Source organism: Ursus maritimus, unplaced genomic scaffold (genome assembly GCF_017311325.1).
Source record: "Ursus maritimus isolate PB19 unplaced genomic scaffold, ASM1731132v1 scaffold_28, whole genome shotgun sequence".
NCBI lineage: Eukaryota > Metazoa > Chordata > Mammalia > Carnivora > Ursidae > Ursus > Ursus maritimus.
Genome location: NW_024425341.1, coordinates 26,991,101 through 26,999,590, shown reverse-complemented (window position 1 = coordinate 26,999,590; position 8,490 = coordinate 26,991,101).

Here is an 8,490-nt window from a genome sequence, read left to right as displayed (position 1 = left end):
CAACTGGCAACCAGATTAAGAAGCAGACGTGACCAGCACCTGCCACTCAACCTCTGTGCGCCCCGTCGGTGTGTATCACCCCAAAGGTGGCCCTTGCCACCACTTCTGACAGCATGGATTCACGGCGTCCTTTACATTTGGAATTTACCGATCACGTGCCCTTGTGTCTGGCTTCACATTACGTCCGCTAATTTGTTCTAATCGTTGGTGGATCTGTAGATCATGAATTCACACTGCTGCTGCGTACTCCATTTGGTGACTCTTCGACATCGGCATACCCACCTTTTGTTAGCGGGCATGATGTGAATGTTGTAGCGAGAGTTCTTGTACATGTCTTCTGGAGACCATGCGGAAGAATTGTTGTTGGAACTGAACCAGGAATAGATACACTAAATTATAGGACATGCTTATGTTGATCTTTAAACTTCCAAACCACTTGCCCACACTTGCCCATGGCAGGTCCCACGGCAGGCACTCTGTTTCTGATGAGAGCCAACACTTAACGCCAAACACTGTGTTACCAAATTTAATTAAGCTAATTTAACTATTTAACTATGTTGCTGGAGTTAACAGGAGACACAGCACCTCCCAGTTGTCTGGAGATGGACATGAACCATGACTTCTCTGCTAGGCTGTGAGTCAGAGCTGGAGTAGTGGAGTCTCTGAACTTGACCGTGGAAAGGGCATCTCACACTTTCTCAGGGTGCCCCACCCCTTTGTCCTTCACAAACAATAGGCATCCTCCATCCGTTTGTCCATTAGTTTGTAGATCAGTCTTTTCTCTTTTTTAAAAAAAACAACTGTGGTAAAATATGTGTAACAGAACTTACCATTTTAATCATTTTTAAGTGTCTAATTCAGTGGCATTAAGTACAGTCACATTGTTGGGCAATCATCACCACTATCCAATCCCAGAACTTTTTCATCATCCCAAACTCCCAAATCCTCCCTTCCTCCAGCCTCTGATAACCTCTGTTCTACTCTGTTTATGAATTTGACTACAGGTTCCTCAGGTAATCATATGGTATTTGTCCTTTTGTGGTTGGTTGATTTCACTTAGCAAAATGTTTTCAAGATTTACCCATGTTGTAACGTACGTCAGAATTTCATTTCTTTTTAGGGCTGCCAACTATTCCGCTGCATGGATATGCCACATTTTGTTTATCCATTCATGTGTTGTTGATGGACATTTGGATTGTTTCTACTTTTTGACTGCAAAGAATGTTGCTATGAACATTGCTGTGTACGTATCTGACTCCCTGCTTTCAATTATTTGGGGCGTACACTCCAAATTGGAATTTGTTGGCTCATTTAGTAATTCTACATTTAACCTTTCAAGGAACTGCCAAAGTGTTTTCCACCTGGGAAACTTTATACCATTTACATCCCCATGGATTCTGGTTTCCCCATATCCTCACCATTTATTATTTTTTAAAATAAAAACCATCCTAATGGGTGTCAAGTGGTATCTCACGGTCGTTTTCATTTGCACATCCCTCATGACTACTGATGTTGAGCATTTTTTTCATGTAATTGGTTGTTTGTAGATCTTCTTTGGAGAAATGTCTGTTCAAGTCCTTTGCCCAATTTTTAATTGAGTCATTTGTTTCCATCTGCTACTTTTTAAATTTGAGAAATACACCGCAGTGACTTTTATACAGGATTTGAAAAACTACACCTCTAATGGCGTCCCTTCCCTGTGTCTGTACCTCACACTGCCTCTGGGGTGAAGCCCACACTACCCAAGCGGGGGCTCAGGGGTCCAGGGGGGCGGTCCCTCTGCAGCCCCCTACCTGGCCACTCGGCCTCACATTCGTACTGCAGTCCCCTCTCCTCAGACACCATGCCTGTGACCGTGCTTTGCCTTTTGCAGAGATCTCCTTCCCTTCTTCTCTTCCTTCTCATTGCTCATCTTCAACTGAATTCTAATCATGCTTTAAGATCCTGCTCAGGACCATTTCTTCAAACCATCCTTTCGAACCCTTCAAACCGAGCTCCGGTCATACTCCTGCCTTTCCCACATGCAGCACATGTCTCTGCCCTCCACCGCCTGATGACAGACACCGGAGTCTGTCTGCCGCACAGGGCGCGCTCACTCATTGCGAGCAAGTGTGGGCCTTTGTCACCCACATGCAGCAATACCTCGCACCGAAAAGGAGCTCAGTATTTGCCTAACAGAACTGAACTCTTGATTTACACGAACTGCTACCAGAAAGACTATTTTGTCCATAAGAAATGCATGGCACTGCGTGTTTCCCTGTGCCCCCGCCTGCGCTGGGAATGATAATATTTGTTGCCAGGCCTGGGGGTAGGGGTCAGGGCAGGGGCAGCAGGGCCAAGGGTAGTGATGGTCAAAGTGTGACTTGGGAATCAGGGGTGGCACACAGGGCAGAGGAGGGTGCTTTGCCGTCGGTGGGGCTCCGAACAGCGGCAGCTCCAGTACCATACATGGGGAGGCATGTTGCATCCCAGGCCTGGGGAACGGCGCGTAGCAGCAGCTAGAGCCCCTGGGGGCAGGTCTCACTGCAGCAATAACGGTCAGCTGGGGTCAGCTGTGATGCAGAGCATGGGGGAGCTCAGTAGCAAAGGCTACCATGTCCCCAAGTGGTAAGGCTTGTTCTCCTTCCCTTTCCCATGTGGGGTGGAACTCCTGTGGTGGACGCCTTCTGCCGCTGAGCTGCTCAGGACTGGGGAAGGGGCTGCACTGCTAGGAGGTTTCCTGAACTTTTCATGTAGCCATCCTTGGGTTTTGAGCTCTGCAAGGTTTTTGCTGCTTCTTTGTCATAGTCCATGGCTTTCTCAGAGCTATTTTTGCCAGTTTGTAGTTATTTATTTTTGTGAGAGAAATGGGCACTGGGACGTCCTAGCCTTCCATCTTGTAGATGTCACCCCTCAGTTTTTTCTTTCTAGAGTTATTTTTTGTCATATTCAGAGAAGGGCATGGTCATACCAAAAGTTAAATCTAGTCATTTCACCTCCAGAAGAGAAACATAGAAGAATTTCAAAGGAAAACATTTTCCCAATCTTGCCATATATCATATTAAAAGTTTTTAGAGGCAGTTGCTTATGTAACAGCAGTAAAACGCTCTCTCCCCCAGAGCCTATCACCATGAACTTGTATGAGGGACCTGGTTTCTAGGTTTCTGCATGTTACTGGGGAACTGTCCACAGGAAATGGAAACCACCCTTACAGTTGTCGCTGCTTTAAACATCTCCGTAAAATGTGGTTAGTTTACCAAAAAAAGGTCCAAGCAGACTGACTAGTTTCAGGGTTGTGGCCACCTTTGGAGCCCTGAGAGGTGCTTGTGTCCTCTCCCCAGCAGCCCACCCCATCTTCCCTAAGCACCATAGCTAAGACTCTGGGAGGACAGGCAGCGGGGCTCCCTCGAAGGGACTAGCTGATCTGTGAACTCAACAATGACAGGTTAAGAAAACTTATCTGACAGACTGTCTGCATACTTGTACTTTCATTACTGTGCATCTGTGACCATCCCTGTCACTAGCTCTCTGTCCTCAGATGGTACATAGGAACCAACTTTTTTTTACTGTCCCATTACGTTACACTACAGTTACACATGGACCAAAAAAACCTCCCCAGTAAGAAAACAGGTCCTCAAATCCTTTGAGGATTTCCTCTGCAAGACATGCATAAGACTTAGAGATTCTTAAACATATAAGATGTTGAATGACATTTAGAACTGTCTCCAAAGCTGGTTCTGGTGTTCCTGTTCGAGTACATGAGTTTCCTTTACCCCCTGCTCAGTGGCCCTCCTTATCACTGCACTCAGCCCAGTACTAGTTTGAGTATGTCAGCCTGAACTATGGCAAGGAACACAATCACCTAGTTACTAGTCTTTTCTACGGAGGAAAGCAATGTCTGGGTGATTAATATCAACACTACACTTAAAAAGCAAAGGCATCCCTTACTCAGTTTATTAGTTCCTGAAGATAAACTGCACAGCTGTTCTTTGGGGAAAACTGTAGCCCAGAGAAAGGTCACCATCTGGTTATTCATGACTACATATGTATGGAAGAGTCCTGAAAAGCATCTCTGAATTAAGCAAGAACTGTAGTGAATCCGTACCAATTTGCATTGTGTTTAGTGACGAGAATATTCTTAGGGATTTTCACATTTTAAAAATTGTTTTAATTAAAATGCTAGAAATCAAATATAACTGAGGTGAAACAAAGTTACATTTCTTCCTGCAGCAGTGGGAAGTGGGAACCCTCAGATTTCAAAACAGTAGGAACCCTCAGATTTCAAAACAGCAGGATTCAATGATAGGGTGACCACAATCATGTCTGAAATTCAAAAGAAAAACCAATGAGAAGATTTTGTAGAATTAAACTATGATAAAACACTTAGTATTAAAATAGAAGGGTGAATTTAAACAATAAATGCAACATTAATGATACAGTCATTACTGAAAACATAATGAAATATTCTAATGGTAAACATGTATCAATTTCAATAATACTATATAATCTGTGCTTATACTATTACTACTGAATTATTCAATAATTACTAAAAATAACTGTACTCTATTAATATAAAATTATGAAGTACTATTAATATATTCTACATTACTAATTTATATTATTTGATATAACACATAATGCCAATAAAACTTTAACAGAATGTTTTCTAAGTTTCTCAGAAATATTTATATAGAAGCTATGTGAGGTATTGTTTGGCCAACAAAGAAAGTGATGTTTTCTAAAGTGCTGGCGTTTTCTGGTTCACTTTTTTTAAAGTATTTGTTTTGAGCAGTTTTAGGTTTACAACAAAACTGATGGGGAGGTACAGAGATTTCCCATCTACTGCCTGCCTGTACACACGCACACCCTCCCCCAGCACCAGCATCCCCTCACCAGAGGCGTAGGTGTGCCTACACTGACACGTCATCATCACCCAAAGCCCACAGCTTACCTCAGGGTTCACTCTTGCTGTTGTACGTTCTGTGGGTTTGGACAAATATTTAATGACATAAATCCATCATTACAACATCATTCAGAATAGTTTAACTGCCCTAAAAATCCTCTGTGCTGATTAACTTTTTAAAAACTGTGTATTTCCAAAAGAACGGAATATCTGGAAGTTATAATGTCCTTTCATTTTCCACATAATAAAATCATTATTATTCACTTTATATTTATGAAGAATTCCTAATATTGGCTAATGTTCTCACTTGAAATGTTAAGTGGTTCACACTATGGCATACTGTAAATATATCATTTTCTGGTAAAGAGTACTTTATTTGAATATTCAAGTTACTATCTACTAGACTATTTTAGTCAACAATTGGCCTATGCAGTAAAAATATGTGTTGTGTTTATACTACTGATTTCAAATTTCATAATAATTGCAATTATTCAATTTTAATTGTTTTGGAAAAGTTGCCCTAAACATTCACAGTTCTGTAGTGAAATGTGGCCAGATAACAGATCCTAAGATAGAGTTTAAAATAGAATTATTTTATTCTTTATGACTGGAACATAAAAATCCACATATTATCATGCAAATCAACAACAGACATCACACATAAATTAAGAGACACATTTATATTTTTCTACTACTCTAGTTCTCTAAAAAACAAGATTTAACAGATTTCTAATATCAACCTTGAATATATATCTAAAATACAATAATTCTTACTTAATAGTGACAACAACAAAATACCACCACGTTCCTCTATTATGCTACAGGGATCATTTAGAAGAATTTAGTAATTAGTCATATCTTCCCTTGTTGTTCTCCTGAATCAAAAAGCTAGAGAAGTTTAGGGAACAGAAAGGAGGTTTGACTACTTAAAGGAGAAAATTACCTTTGATCCCCCCAAAGCAGGAGAAAAAGTAGCTTCATGAACATAAATGCAGACCCTTGAGACAACTTTTCTCTAGGAGATTCAACCCACCAAGCTCAGAGAAGAGCGAGTCCACTTAACACCCCAAGTATGTGTCATGAACATGCCCCCCAACACACTCTTTCATGGGCCCTCCCCAGTGGGGGCCAAGGTGCAGTGTCATTTAATTCTGCCACATTGTGTAGTTTACACATCAATTTTCAGAATAAAAGCCAAGGTTTTTAGTTTTTATTTCAACTACTTTTCACTGCCATGAATGTTCCATACAAAATGATTTTCATGGAAGAAATCTTTACTTTTTATCAATTCACTATTTGGCATATTCTCAAATGTGACATAGGACAGCCACTGTGACACGAGTGTGCATCACTGCTCAGTCTTTCTACCTCTCACCCTCCCCAAGTTGGCATCTGTCAGTGAGGGAGTCTCAACACTTAGCAGCCTTAAATCCTACAGGGCTGGCATTAAGCAGTTTCTGGGGTGGATCTGGGTACAAAGAGAGTGGGTAGAGGACAGCTGGAGGGCACGGAGCAAGCTGACACCTGTTCTTGATGCAAGGGAAGGTAAGGGACCAACTTCAGGAGACAATAGGGAAGGACCATCTACTGGCTGCCTGGACACCAGCTTGTCCCTTTGTTTAATTAAGGTCACTGTAACATCAAGCCCAGCTCCCTTCCTCCTACAGTCAGGCTCACATGGCTCCATTATTTTCTGTCAGGTTTTTATTCTACTTGTTTTTATAGACCTGGAGTCCAGAACAAATACCCTGAATGCTCCAGCTCATCTCTGCCCCTACTTCTCTTTAAATTGTATGAGGAAGATAAAAGCAAACCATGTCATCCATAAACTGGTTTGGTATCATCTGCTAGGTCTTGATGTGCTCCTGGTGAATGTAACAAATTGCACAGGACATCGACATCATTTAAGGCCATTATAGGACCATGATGGATCAGAAGAAAGACAAATCCACCCAGTTACCATGTCTGGACACAGACAAGATATGAACACCATCCAAGCCACAAAATACCAATCACACCCTTCTCCCAGCCGATATAAGACTGCTATTTCTTTACAAATTACAGCTGTAGTCTTATTCTATTCATACCTCCACACAGAGAGATTTCATAAGACACCAATTAAACAATTATCCCTGCTTTCTGACAGCAAATAATCTAGATCAAATCACTGCTTCTTTTAACTCACTTCCAAAATCAACTAACACACGTGAAAACGAGGTCCTTCTAACACCTTCTTAATGAAATATTCCAAAGTTCCATTTTGAAACTTGTCTCTAGATGAAAAGAGTAATGAATCCAATTTTTATTCAATTGCAGGCATGTTCCTGATGGTCTTTAGCGGGCGATCACTAATAGTATGAACATGTGCGTGTATATAAAGGCATAGATATTTTTACAAACCTGAACCCGTGTTCTCAGTGTTTAAACACAATTTCACAACCCAAGATCAATACGCTGAGCTGGAAGTCCATAGACTGCCAGCTGCTGCGGACCCACAACACACTGCTGGCTGTGGACATGAGTGTGAGCAGCAGCACAAACACATGGAACAGGGAAGAGGATCTGCCATCACTAGCGGGAGCCCTGGAGTGACAGGAGCAAAGAAAGGTGTTTGTGGTTGTGTCTGGCCCTCAGATCCCCAGCCACGGAGGTACGACTGAGTAACGCGGATGCAAAGGCTCCACAGTGTTGCAGAGAGGAAACTGGACTCTCCTGGGGCTGTGGCCCCTGCTCACAGGTCTTCACTCCCCATCCTCAGTCCTCTGTTACATTTTCTGCCCAAACTCAAATCAGGGGCAATTCCAACTGCACCCACAGAGTCTTGGATGGGCTTCTAATAGAGCCAAGCAAGGGAACCTCGATGCAGATGCCCGTGGTTGAGGTGACAGATGGATCAGTGAGTCACATTTCTATCGAGCTGAGACTCTGCTTGCATCCATATTATATTTCTGCAGAATTAGATGGGCCCCTTCCACAAGTAAGCAGCCAAAAGGTGTGTTGTGACTGCTTCTACAATTGGTAGCAAATCATATAAAAGATACCAATGCTTTAAACTTCTTCCACCGAAATTCCACACATCATGGTATTATGACATTCCTCTCTGATGCTGTGTTCCCCCTTGGCCAACAACTAAAGGAAAAACACCAATGAAAGGAGTTCAGGGTTGCCTCCTATTTTACTCATTTCTCTCATTTGTGAGGAGGACCATCTAGAGGAAAGTCAGAAATAATGATTTCAAGAATGAGAGAAGTGACTCTTTAGATAAAGACCCCCTGAAACAAACTCCTAAAATTAAGAGGGCAAGGCTGGATGCAGAGGGGCCAACACTGCTGCCTTTAGGTTCCTGGGCCCCAAATCCATGGGCAAGCTGAGGGCTCCCCTGCTTTTGTCTGCCGCCATGGGGACATTCTGTATCCTGTGGAGCTCTCCCAACTCCGAGTTCATTTCTCCTTCCATCATAGGGCACATGTCACCCCAGGATTCTGGTTCTTTAGCTGGTGTAATCTTTTCCAATTGAGATACAGTTCACATTCTATAAAATTCACCCTTTAAACTGTGACTTTTATTTATTTATTTTTTTTAGTATATTCACAAGGCTCTGTTAGCAT